Consider the following 14566-nt stretch of genomic DNA (forward strand, 5'->3'; position numbering starts at 1 on the left):
GGTCATGATTCCAGCATCTTGGGATCGAGTCCCACATCGGGCTCCTTGCTTGGCGGGGAAGCCTGCTTCTCCCTCTGCCTCTGCCTGCCTGCCATTCCGCCTGCCTGTGCTCATTCTTTCACTCTCTCGCTCTCTCTCACAAATAAATAAAATCTTAAAAAAAAAAAAAAAGAAATCAAATCAAGATTCTTACTAAATCTTCTAAGTTACTGTGCTTCTTAAGAGTATAAAACAACAAAAGCATCTGCTAACTAAACCAATCCAGTTTGGGGCAAAATGTATGTTCGAGCATAAAGAAAACAATAAAATGACACAGTCAATGTGAGAGCAGAAAAGTTTATTGTCAGTACTGATTGGCACACAGAAGCAAGAACTATATAATGACAGTTAGGATATGTAAAATTAGACGTGAGTAAAAGAGGCAACTGATTGCTTTAGAACTCAGTTCATTGATTCTTATTAATTTACCAATGCAATGCAAATGTGTAGGCTCTAGTTCCTTAAAGCAGTTAAGTCCTAGTTCCATATATCTCTGTTGAGGAATATAAACTAATACCTATAATCAGTCACTTGGAGAGAATTCACTGCCATGAATTTCAAAATCATCCTCAGAATGTTATACCTGGTCTCCCACAGAAAGAATTTATTCTACTAAAGACCCATAAACAGCTTGATTAGGTTTATAAATAATATCAGTTAATTCCATTCATTTTACCACCTTTTCTACCACCTTACACCTTTTCTAAAGCCCAAATATTAAATTACTATCTCAACTTCAAGAGAAAGTTTGAGAGAAAGCAAGCTATATCTCATCTGATGAGAACCTAAAATAAACGGATGCTGGAGGGCCAAGCAGAAGAGTAAGAAACAGAGTTGGCTGGCAGCCAGCTACTCCCAAATCAAGTCTCTCCAGGGTAGATTTAGTATGTCTTAAAGTCCCAGAACATCAAACCCAACCATAGTCAAGTGAAAAATAAAAAACCTATCCCAAAGCCAGAAATACATGATTTTTATCATGCAATTTGGAATTAGCCACATATGGCCACATATGGCCACTCCTCTCTAATCCCAAGACACATAGTAGTAAAAATTAATTCAACTAACCTCAGTATTTTTAAAAAGGTTGAAATGATTTGCTATCCACTATTAGAAGGTAGACGCTCAAAACAAAAACATTCCTAACAATGGAGAAGACAAATAGCAATAATTGTACGCACTAAGTAGAAATCCACAGTAGTCATGGGAAATACATTTTCACTTCCAAGACAATCTAATGTCTAGATTCTAGGCTTGACTGCTATTCAGGAAATAGTTATCTAAAAAACTCATGTGGATATGGTCTCCAAAGACTTCTTCATTCACAGAGACAAATAGTCTTAATTATTAGTCTAGGGTTCTTGCCATAAATACAGTAAGACAAAAGTTCAAATGGTTTGGTTATTTTAAATTATTCTGGATCAACAAATATAAGCACCTACAGGAGTTTCAAAACGGTACAACACATCCATTTTTCACACTTGGATATCTAGAGCTGTGAAAATATTTTTGTACTTTTCTAGGACTTGGATGAAAGTTGCAAAGGCCCTTTCAAATAACGATTGGAACTTAGCTTTATAATACTGCCTCTGAACTACTGCCGTGATGGTTCTGCGCTAGATCAGGGTTTCACAACTTATCCTTCTGTTGGTCACTTTCCAAGGAAAAGCTAGGGCACTTCCCGTCGGAATGGCTCACAGATTGGCTTGAAGATTCTTAAGAATCCTTTTCTAGCTGATTTGTCAATAAATAATGTGAAATTGACGTACACAAAAGTTGAGATCTACCATCCCTCTTCCTATGCTTATTTCTTAGAGCACTGCTTTCTTAAAGTATGTAGTTCTTGCCTCATAAAAGGACTTAGTACTTGCATGGGGCCAGTCATTAAGCCAGAATCTCAAAAGGTCTTTCATCTAGAATATAGCAAGTATGTTTTCGTTCCAATCTAACTACGCTTATCTGAGTGGCCAGTGATTTCAAATTACTTAGGAATTTTTCAGTGGTGGTATGGACACCTCACATCAAACCTCAAAAGCAGAAAGTACAAAATATATTAGTCATCTGTATGGATGATTTAGTAAAATGATTGCTCCTAATTAGCAAAGAAGATACGGATCTGTTGCCTACATAGCAGGTGTGCCTCATGTGTACAAACCACAATACAACATTCTTTAGAAATGTTCATTTCCTTAGAAATGAACAATGACACCCATGATATGATCGTAGGTTCCCTACGATTTCTATACCACACAGTAGTGAAATGCCTAAAATAATTGTACAACCTGATGAAAGCAGTTAAATCTAAACCTTCTTACCTTTAATTTTTTTTTTTTTTTTTTTTTTTTTTTTTTTTTTTTTTTTTTTTTTTTACTGCTTGCCTCTACACATTAGGAAAAGGAAAAACAAAAACAATAACAAAAACACCTTGGTGAGTGGTATTTCAGCTTCCTTGGAAAATCTAAAAACATCTGAAACTTTGTATTTCAGTTATGTAGTCTAAACAATGGAGCAATTTATCATTAGCTAATATTTGATCATGCTTGTCACCAACTGATCTATATTTTAGCCACAATGCTGAACCTGAGTGACCTTCTCTAACTGAATGGTTTACACCATGTAGTATACAGGAACCATGCCCTCTGAGTTGACCAGACCACTCCTTGAGAGCACTTCAGCTGTCCATACTGTTGCAACAGCGACACAGTAAACTTGCCCTTTTAGGAGCACACTAGTGTAGCACTTGGCACCCTGGAGTGTGCTTGTGGATTCTGTTGTTTTTATATCCCTGGACTAATCCTTTGTCCGGGTCCTGGTGTTCAAACACCATCCTTTTATTGATGACGAGACTGAGACGCAGAAGGTCACAGTCATTTGCTCAAGGTCATGCAACTAGAAAGCAGATTTCCTAACCACTATTCCACTATTTTTCTTTTACATCAATGAGCTTCTCTGAGCACCAAAGATGCTAAAGATGCTTCTTAATATATGATGGGAGGGAAACAGGGAAGGCAGTGAGTGCAAAGTGGGCGGCAACAGACCAGCAAATACCACAGGCTCCACAACACCCTCTTTATCATGGTTGCAAGTAACTTCCTTCTTTGTAAACCTAGTAAAAAACTGGCCAAGGAGAATAAGGAAACAGAATAACTTCAGAATGTTAGAGACCCAAAACATCCTGGCATATTTTGGCAGGACTCCAAAATAACATTTGGAAAGCAGTACCTTAATTGCCAGAGTCAGTACAGCTGCCCCACTTAGCCATCTGTATTATTTTTCTTTAGAAACACATAACAACATTGAAGACATTTTAAACCAAAAAAAACCTCAATCTCATCATCCAAACACAATTATTAACATTTTTTACAAATGTATTTATTTCCCATGGAAGCATATGTTCACATAAATGTTCTCATAACACGTATAACAATGTATTCTGGTTTTTTCATTTAATATTTCACAAACACATCCTACATTTCCATGTAATTCATACAGTTCTCATTTTTACTAGCCATATAATATTCCATAGTTTGCATATGTAGTCATTTCTTCAACCATTCCTCTGTGTGGGAACATCTAAATTGTTCTCATTTATTTTTAACTCTAGAGATGCTACTAATAGTAGAGATACAATTCTTCCTTAAAAACATTAACAGAAATGGGATTAGTAAATCAGAGTATGAGTATTTTTATAGACTTCACATTTCTAGCCATACTGATGTGAGGAGATTGAAATCACGTATGAAGCTACCAACAATATGTGAGCATTCCACTTTCACAAAACTTACTCACCCTTTCATGTGAATAAATTCTTTTGGTGGTTTATTTAATGTAAACTGGCACTTCTGGGTTGTCTTTTTATACTAATGGTGACCATAATTACTCTCCCACTTAAAAATAATTTCATTGTCTTTCCTTTCTAATGTGAAAATTATCTCTACCCATATAATTTGACTACATTGCAGTCCTGTTTTCTCTTATGCATTTAAATGGCACTTTAATACAATGTATACATTAACTTCTCTACAAATTGTTCTGTACGCTCAATAAACGTAAAGATAAAGAATCATTAGATTTTTAACCATTTAATATATCTGGATGTATTTGACAAGTTCCAAGTTATCCACATACCATTTACTAAGCTTGCTATATTATATTTTATGTGTTATTGCATCATAATGGGTCCATTTATAGGCTTCTCACTTTCTTACACTGATCTACATATTTAAAATGTAAACTTTGTTCAGACTGAGTAAATGTAATGTGACTGGCATTATCGTAGGAACTTGCTGTTCATGTGTTAGGCAGTTTTAATTATTACTGTTGTTTATAGTATGTTTGAAATCTACAGTAGGGCTAGATTTGATAAGCTTGTTCTCTTTTTTTCCCTCCAAACACTCCTTCATATTTCCTTATGTGTGCATAGATACTTGCAAATTTCTCACCCATTTTTCCCAGATTATATTACCTGATTAAGTGTAATATTTGCCTTCCGCATTCAGCCATACCCAAAAAATCCCATTAGAAGTTTTAATAGAATTGTGTTGAATCACATATAAGCATCCTTTCAATATTTTGTTTTGCCATGTAAAAAATAGTGTATTATCCTGCATCTCTACATTTATTACATTTTTACATTCAATAAATATTTGCATTCTAAAAAACCTGATTCTGTGTCTTCCCAAATTCCATTTCACTTGCTTAGAAATAGTTAATTTCTCAAGTTCAACAACTTAATTGTGTTACTTCCTCATAAGATCCCCTGAATAAAATCCTTTATATGCAGGCAAACAGTGATTAAATAGAAAAGTGTTAAGTTCCAGCTTAAATAAAACATCCTAATTGCCTCAACAATGACGAAATTAAACTATATAAATGACACAACCACCACAAAATAACATCCCACGGAACCACTTTATTTTCTTAGTATATTTACAAGACACCGCCCCAAATTCATTTAAAACACAGATGAATGGCTGAGAGAACACTTTATCCTCCTTGCTCTTCATCCCAACCACTGTCTGCTATCTGAAGACTAGGTTCAAAGATTGAGCAAAACCAACAGAAAAATGCAAATAATTTAAAATTATGATAATTTTTTTTAAAGATTTTATTTATCTACTTGACAGAGATCACAAGTAGGCAAAGAGGCAGGCAGAGAGAGAGGGGGAAGCAGGCTCCTTGCTGAGCAGAGAGCCCAATGTGGGGCTCGATCCCAGGACCCTAGGATCATGACCTGAGCCGAAGGCAGAGTCTTTAACCCACTGAGCCACCCAGGTGCCCCTAAAATTATGATAATCTTTTAAACATAAACTTGACTAGGGGCTTCTGGATTGCTCAGTCGGTTGAGGATCTTCCTTTTGGCTTGGGTCATGATCTCAGGGTCCTGGGATGGAGCCCTGCATCAGGGCTTCCTGCACAGTGGGGAGCCTCCTTCTCTCTCTGCTGCTTTCCAGCTCTGCCCCTGCTCCTGCACTCAGGCTCTCTCTCTTTCCCTTTCTCTCTCTTCCTCTCAAATAAATAAATAAACCTTAAAAAAGAAAAACCCATAAACTTGACTGAGAATATTGTACATGTTACTGCACATTTAATTGAGTCCATGTGTTATCTTCCTTGATGTAACATACCTAGGGACTCTCAAGGAATCTTGTATTTTATAGAATGTATGAGTACCTGAAGAATTCTAGACACCATAGTGAAAAGGAAGTAAGGGCAGATGGAAGAAACGGGAGGGGAAAGACCAGGAATATCTGCACGAAGATAGACAAATAAGGACAGAAGCTATTTTCCATCCTCACTTTGAACGTCACACTATGTGTCAAGTTGAGTGAAAGCATGAGTGACGTGCCTCTCCAACTTCCTGAAGAAAGAAACACACAGAAAATGTGGCAAATATTTAATCTGAGCCTTGTTTCCTGAAAGACTGCAAGATGCCCACAGATTTTCTTTCCCAGAGTTCAAAATAGCAAGCTGAGTGGGTGTAGCACTTCAAGTGCAAAAGAAAAAAAAAAAAAAAAAAGGTAACTAAGGAAAAGGAAATCATACTTTTTGCTTCTCTGTATGAGAATTCTAAAAGAAGCCAGTTAAAGGGATTTTAATGATTTACATCTAGAGCTGTCTTGAATCAGGACATAAATACAGTCCTGATACTTAACCAGGGCCTTCTGGCCACTTTTAAAAGTAATAGTTTCTATGAAAAAACTAATTTCCAACCTCACTGGTGGAGTAAGAGCGAGCAGTTCCACTCCAATACAGCCAGGGACCTAAATGATGACAATACAACACTGGCAAAAGGGAGACTTGAAGGTTCCTGGGGTCTCTACCCTTCCCAGGGAGAGAAACCTTCCCCCACAATGCTTTTAAAACTTTAACGTGCTTATGAGTCACCAGAGAAGTGTGTTGAAATGTGGATTCTAATTCTATGGGTCTGGATGGGGTCTAACTTGGGAGAGTTCCATGGTGATGCTGATGGCTGGTCTGAGGTCCCCATTTTGAGAAGAGCGGTAACACCGGTTTACTAACAACCAGACAGCAGAAGTAACAATCAACCAATTAAGAACATATGCAAAGGTGTCTCACACTGCACTAGCTGTTCTAAGAAATAATAAAGTAGACCATAATAACAAAGCCCTGAGCCAACATATAAAAACTATTTTAAAAAGTTAAGTGCCAAATACTAAAATGTGTGGTAGTGATTCTAGACATGAGAGATGATGAGAACAGGAAGAGTTGTATACGGGCTAGTTTAGTGGCAAATGGTTTCCCAGAATAGGCTATACTCCATCAGGCTCCAGGTTTGGGGTGGTGTGGACAGAGAGAGTGCAGGAGCCCAGAAAAGGTAATGCTGGAAGGCACGCTGAGAGTTCTCAAAAACGAAGACTGCAGTGTGCCTGTTCTGTGGGTGTAGATATTATCATTTGAAATTTTAACTTGAATTCACTTGAATCAGGTGACAGGAACTTCTGACTTTGTTTAAAATTTGTAAGTTTGGGAATGATAGCGCTATTCTAAGGCAGTAAAGAAATGGGTAGATTTACCTGAGTCTTATGCAAATTTTCTCCACTGGCAATAGCAACAGTATTATTAATGATGTTTTAAATTTAAGCCTGGTAGCAAAAATTACCGTGAGTGTGTGTGTGTGTGTGTGTGTGTGTGTGTGTGTATGCATATGTATGCCTTTGATTAACATATGTCTCTAATGATTAACAGGTTTAAAAGCACTAGAATGTAACTTTTCACTACAACAGAATTAATAGCCTTCTGTTATTTGGAATGTTGAATTTTACTTTTATTATAAAAATAAACACTTTTTCTTCTATAAAGTACTTTTAGATGGCACATACCCACACACACACTCAGCTCCAACATTATTCTTCCCTTTCCTCCCACACTGGCTGACAATGGGAAGAAAACACATCCAGAAACAGAATGAAATTCTTAATGAGTTATACCTTAGTTGTTTTTTAAATCTCCTTAGAAAATTCCTGTCAACCTACAATATTTTCAGTATATTGCCCGGTGGATTTAACAGGAAAAAAAAAAAAAAACAGAAGATTGCAAAATGTCAATAAAACATAAAAAAAATCAATCTCTAACTTTTTTTTTTTTTTAACTGAAAAAATTTATGGGGAGATGGAGTACCTTTAAGCTGCAGGAGGGAAGGGAAGCATTTGAAAGAGAAATAATACATTTTAGCATTGCGGGGTCAGGTCAACAAACTTACTGAGTTTCAGTTCCATTTTTGAACTACCAACTTCATCTTATTGTAAGCAATAAGAAATGATATATGGAATACTAGTTCATTTCCTATTAATGTTAAGTGCCTAACTATGGTTTAACCACAGCTTTTCTGCCTTCCAGCTTCCTGTCCTACAAAACTTACTTCCCTGTGCTTGCTGGCAGATGGGATTTAGGAATGGATTATGGCAAAACTCTGCAATTTCAAAGTATCTAGACTTGAATGTTTAAAAATACCTGCATCAGGGTAGCTGTGGAAAGTAAGGCTCTGGCATTCAGATGCACCAATGGATTTACCTATCTCCCCCAATCTAATACACACACACACACACACACACACACTCATTACTAACAAGAAAACGGTATTACTACAAGGACCCTAAATTGTTGCTCATGAATGGCTTGCAAAAGAGAATGCAGTCCGGCCCTAAAAAGACCATGAAGTTTGTCTTCTAGAAATCTCTTCCCCTTTCTACTCTGAACTTTTTCAGGTGTCCTCCCCTAACTAGGTCATGGGATCCCGCAGGCTGCATTCCCCAACTACTGCAAAAAAGAGCTAATAATCATTTTCAGGCCTGACTGCCAAAAATGTAATGTGTTCTCATTAGAGAAAACAACACATGAATCAACCAACCTTGGGACATTATAAAACTTCATATAAAGAAATAAATAATAGTTGATGAAGAGACATATTTGGGGGGAACAGGTTTTACAAAAATGAAAGCAAGAGACCCCCTCTGTGGGAAATGTTATTATTAATCCTATTAAGATACAGTGCAAAGGACTGTGCCACCTAAACTGGAACAAGATATGGTCTGCTTTCAGTTTTCTGAGGCAATTTCTATTTGAATCAAACAGACAGTTCATCAATGAGAAACTCTCTCTCTCTGACTCTCTCTCTCCCTCTCCTCTCTCTCTCCCTCATGAGTCTGGCCCTTTCGTTAGTTATAAGGCATAGCCCCGTTTTTACTCCCTCAGAATCTATCATTACAATCCTCTGTGTTTACATGTCCACCTGCTTTTAAAATTACTGATTGATATTATCCAAAATGACAGCAGTTAAATTTGCAACAGCACAGGCTTCTCCCTGCAATCCCGGAATCATGGTGGAAATCGCTTCAGTTGAGAAAGATTTCCCGAGCCAGAATTTTTGTCCTCCCTAACCAGGCTGCCAGGCCCAGATCAAATGAAGGTCGATGCAACGTCCCCAGAGGAAGCTGCTCAACTCGCTGGGTCGGTTCCCCTGAGCCCTGCCAAGGAGCCCCTTCAGTCTGACAGCTGACCTGGCAGCGCTGGTGTCTTCCCCAGGCGGAGAGTCTCCCACCCCCACCGGGACGACACAGAGCACCAAAGCCAGCAAAGTAAAGCTGAGCAGCTGGGGGCAGCCACTTGTGGATGACACGAAGGCAGGCTCCCTCTGCCGTGGGAGTGTTAGAAACCTCTGACGGTGGCCTGAGCTGTTGAAGTGTATACTGAGAGACAGGACATCCCTCCTGGCATTCTGGGTGAGTAAAGCCTGGGCCAGGGCAACAACAGCCTGGCCTGAGGACAGTCTGCTCCTCACATCAAAGCCGGAGGCCCTGGGAGGCTGGCCAGCGGCCAAAGACGCAAAGAGCAGCAGGGGAGTGTGTTGCCTTAGGACAATAGCAAACTGGGACGTGGTAGAGTCTGTGAATTCCAAGCACTGGGGAGGTCTGCTCAGAGATTTCACCCTCTCCTGTCAGGGCTGTGATTTAATTTCCTTTGAAGAACAAAAAAAAAAAGAAGAAGAAGAAAAGAAAAAGAAAAAGAAAAGAACATACATTCCCAAACCTTCCGTCTGCAAAAGCAGACACCACAGTGCAAGTTAATGCACTCTGGTCCTTTTCAGCCGCAGCCACTGTCTAGAACAATACAGCTAAGTGAGATGTGACATTCTCCCGCTCATCTTATTAGGGCATTAAGTCTAAGGGGTAATTAAGATCATTTAAATGCAAACATCACTGTTCCATTGCTAATATCCTCCCAGATCGTTCCCATCAGTTCTGTTTAATTAGAAGGGCATCACTCCTTAATGATAACCTGACAGTTTTGTTTATTTGACAGGACAAAGCAGAGAGTCTCATTTGGGGTAACAAGAACTGAAAGGAGAAGCGCCAAACTCTCAATCACAAAGATGACTCAGCTGTTGGACCTGAGAGGTTGTACCTGGAAAAGCTTACCCCTTGCTCAACAGACACGGGATTAATTCAAGAACCATCTCCTAGCCTCCTCACTTTGTAGGACAGCTTTTCACAAAAACATACAGAAAACAAACGAAGGGGGAAAAAGTCTGTAAGAGAGGAGAAGAAAACTCGATCCATCACTCTCCCTCCCCGGGTTCTTAAAAGGGGATTCCTAAGGACAGGGATAAATGCCATAAATGTCCCAGTGCCCCGTCAGGGAAGCAAGCAACAAAGGCGAACGGGGCGTACCTCCGCCTCTGGGGTGACGGGGCGCCATCGTGAGAATCTGCACTGCATAAACGCTCATTGGAACAGAGAGGACCTTGTGAGTTCTCCTTTCAGAGGAAATGAATATGAGTTGAGATCACTCAACTCTAATCCGCCCTGTAGCTCAGGGTGAGCCTCTGGGCAGCCCATGCCCCGTTTAGGCATCAGGCTGTCCTGCCCCGCGTGTCATCCCTAGTCATGCTACGGGTGGAAGAGCTCCCAGCTCCTTGCTAATCCCATGTGCGGAAGGCCAAGGTACAGAGTTTTACTTGATTGCATAAAATGTGGAGCTATTTTCAGCTTCTGAATCATCATTCTGGCCTTTTCACCAGCTTTAAACCCTATTACAACCCTTTAGAAATATCTTTCCTATTCAATTTTCACATATTTTCACCTAAGCAAACACTTAAAGTAATCCTGGGAAGTTTCAAAAAGATGAGACCCTGACATGGAAGAAGGAGAAAAAAAGAAAAAACCTGAAAAGAGTTTTACAAGTATCTGCAATTGAAAACGGTCACCGTTGCAGAGGCGGTGGGTCAGGCCCTACACTTCTGTGATCTTCAAGCCCTTTATGAAACCCCTGGACAATTAACACCTAGCAGGACTTCAGTGCTTGAGGACACAAATCGATTTTGTTTAAGTCACACTTCTAAGAGAGGAAAACCATTAAATGATGGAAATAAAAAAAGCTGCTAACTGATATAGGAAGAACCTAAGCTATTTCTGTAATAATTCCACTGGGATTGATGCTGGATAGTATAAAAACAGGATGTTTTGGTTGTCGCTCCTCCTAAGAGACTACCAAACCAGCATAAGACTACAAAACACATCAAAATTACAAATCTATGTGAAGTTTCTAGTATTAAGAAAGCCAGATGGAGTTTTTATTCATGTATTTAAAATTTTTGCTCAATGTGGGATGACCTCTGGAAACATGCTTCTTGTTTTTATGAATGCCAAAAGGGAAACGGTTACATAACAATGGTCCAGCATCCTAGGGCAGAGAACTTAATCTTCAATATGGGATAGTCGCAGATGAGTGTTCACGGCTAAGACTTCTTATTTTTAAAATTAACATGGATTAATTCATGGTATCTGGATATCTGTTCTATTTAGTTAGAAGCTAATCCCAACAATATAAGGATTCCAATAACAAACTGTTTCTAATGTTCCTTCAATGCAACATTTTGAAGATATCACTACTCAAGGATGAACTTAATATTCACGGCCTATGGATAATTTTAAATGGATAGGACTAGGACACTCAGAGATACAATCTTAACTGTGTGTAGGAGGAAGGGAGAGAAGGATGGAGCAGGAGACAGGTTATCATCTCTATAACTGAAATCGTGGTTTTTCATTACTTTTTGCCTAAGTCAACAGAAGCCTACACATCGTGCCCTTATTCTGACCCATAGAGCCCCGTTTGGGAAGGTAGAATAAATCGGAGGAAGTGCAAATAGGAAATATTTGCACCTAAATATTCTCCCAAGCAGACAGCTGAGTTCTGCTGTGTGCACTCAGATGTTTTTTGAAATAGCTGGGAAAGTCACTCAAAACACCACACGTGCTCCCATAATCCCAGGAATGAGTCTCCATTCAAACCAAGCCCAAGCACCAAGTCAACCATGAGTCTAGGAAGGAAATAAATAGAAGCTTCTCTAACTCTCTGAGGTCCCAGAGCCTACAACTAATCAATAAGGCTGATGGTTTCATTTTTTGTAAAACTATAAAATACATCTTTTTAATATTTAACCACTTATAAACTTTTCTGCTCAGTGAAATAAAAATTTTGTTTCCTTTCTCACTATCTATAATATACTATTTCTGCCATCTGTTAGCATATTCAACAATCACTTTGTTAAGATTTTATTTTTTAACTAATCTCTATACCCAACGTAGGGCTTGAACTCACAACCCTGAGACCAAGAGTCACATGCTCTACCACCTGAGCCAGTCAGGTGCCCCTCAACATCATTTACTAAGCACCTGTCACACATACTAGGCACTGTGGTGATCAGAAAGCACACAAATGTGGTTCCTGACCTCAGTGAATACCAAACTTACAGGCAGGATGAAAAGTGCTATACTAGAAGTTACAGCAGGGCCCCCAGCAAGGGGTAGGTGTCAAGAAAGGGCTGAAAATGGACACACTTGAAATGGATCTGGAGTAATCAGCAGAAGCTTGCCAAGGCAGACAAGGAGAAAAACAAGTTTGAGAGGAAATAGAGTATATTCAGTTTTAGAACAAGCTACGTTTGAGGTGCCTCAGAAACATTTGAGTAGAAATGTCCAGGCAGACAGACAGGTATAGAACCCATAGGATACACGAGCTGAAAATCCAGTTTGGAACACCATGAGGGTCACCAGCATTTAGAGCTGATACTTAAAACAACAGGCCTGGGTACACAGTTTGAGGAGCTACAGGAAGAAGAGGCCCAGGGCTGTGCTTTGGGGAAAGCCACAACAACAGGGAATGTGGGAGGGGCTGGGAACAGGCGTAGGGCAGCAGGTCCCAGTGTCACAGGGCCATGCAGCGAAAACTTCAAATGATAAACAGAGTCAAATACAAATCATCAACAGTAGGTCAAATAGGTCGAAGACCTGAAAGATTTCACTGAATTTCAAAACGAAGAGGTTACTGACACTCCTTTCTAAAGCAGGTGATGCAGTTGAGATGGGTGGTATAGAAGCTAGAACAGCCATTAGGATTACTGGTTCTAGTTTGTTTGTTTGCTATCAAAATGGGAGATATTTAAACACATTTAAGTTTCCAGGTTGAGAGACCTTTTTAGTAGCTGTGGTCCTGGGGTGGGGAGTCTGAACAATATTTTACTGGATTAAATGTTGGCCACAGTGGAGAGATACAACCAAGACTTCATTGTGTTAAAGTAAAATTTCAGATTCTCAACAACTAAGTCTAACTACTAATGGGGATTTATTGATTTGGGGAGCCAAAATGAATCAATGAGAAACCATACGAAACTGGAGAAATCTTAAAACTTCTAAAAGACAAAGGTACACTTCGATCATAGAACTGGCGAACTGAACACAATTTTATAGATCATCCATTTCAAGCTCTTATTTGAAAACAAATTTTAAAGCAATGCAATAACAACAACTTCCGTTGGGAAACATCAGAACCAAATTTAAATTGTGCAAGATGAAAGAAATTGCTCGTAACAAAGAGGAGGCACAAACTATCCTGTTTCAGAAACTTTCACACATTTGATTCAGCCATCTTGATAGAAGGCCATAACTAAACCTGGTGATAACAAGTTATTATTTATAAGCGTACCAAGAAAATTTCTGAAGCAACACTCTAGAACCCGCTGACCTCTCACACACTTAGTACCTACTAACTAACTCTTCCTGCTCACGCTGGGGTCACACCCAAGGTGGCTTTCACCCTTTGTCTCAGGACAAGGAACCACTGCATTATCAAAGAGTAAACAAGGAATGACACGAAGTGAAAAATGTAGTTTTACAGTGTAATGGTTTGTGTTGTATGATTATAACTGAAAACCCAGTTTTATTGATGTGATGAAAAATTTACGAAACAATGCTTCTTTAGAACTTAAAAATGACTTATAAATTGGTTTCTGGAAAATATAAAAATAAGAGAGGTTCTTTCATACTACTTTTTAAAAAGTTTTCCAACTCCCTCTGTCTTCATGTTTTAAGAAATGAGAGAAAAAAAAAAAAAATCACCCAGAGGAAGCAATTTTATCAGGCCTGAAATAAATAAAGTCTGGTAATAAGATTTGACTCCCAGCCAAGAGTGGGATCCACCTGCCCTCGGTCTGGGAAGGCTTAGGATTGTGGTTCTTTCATAGTTAGATACAGACATATACACCAAGCATTATCTCTTTCTTTATGAGATGTAGCAGATAGTTTGGTAGCCTAGATTCTCTTTAGACTGCTCTGGTTTCCATAAAAAGGAAGCTTAAAAGTTTGGGCTTACTACTGAAAGCATGAAGAAAATGAAAGACCTAGAAATAGTAACGGGGTTTGAAACAATCAGCACATAGAATGATAAAAATAATCAAAATTTACTGAATTTACCAAATCCGTGTGTTCCAGCCACATGCTACATGATTTATGTGTATTTTCTCATTAAATCCTTTACGAGGCAGGCACTAATATGACCTGTCTTACAGACAACTTAAGGTCCCACATTAAAAGAGCTTATCCATTGCCGCACAGTACAGGCTGAAAGTGGTTTTTTAACCCAGTGAATCTGACTCAAAACCAATGCTTTTGAAAACATATACATAGTAGCAATACAAAAAGATGCTTGATTTGAAGAAATCCAAGTACCCAGC

The 14566-nt window shown here is 38.9% G+C and overlaps 1 protein-coding gene across 4 annotated transcripts in view; it reads right to left on the minus strand.

The window, feature by feature from the left end:
- The window catches only part of HIVEP2 (HIVEP zinc finger 2), a 197234-nt gene that overhangs the window by 85304 nt on the left and 97364 nt on the right, over nt 1-14566 (minus strand). The gene's annotated exons all lie outside the window — the stretch shown is intronic.

The sequence above is a fragment of the Lutra lutra genome, chromosome 6, assembly GCF_902655055.1.
Source record: "Lutra lutra chromosome 6, mLutLut1.2, whole genome shotgun sequence".
Taxonomy (NCBI): domain Eukaryota; kingdom Metazoa; phylum Chordata; class Mammalia; order Carnivora; family Mustelidae; genus Lutra; species Lutra lutra.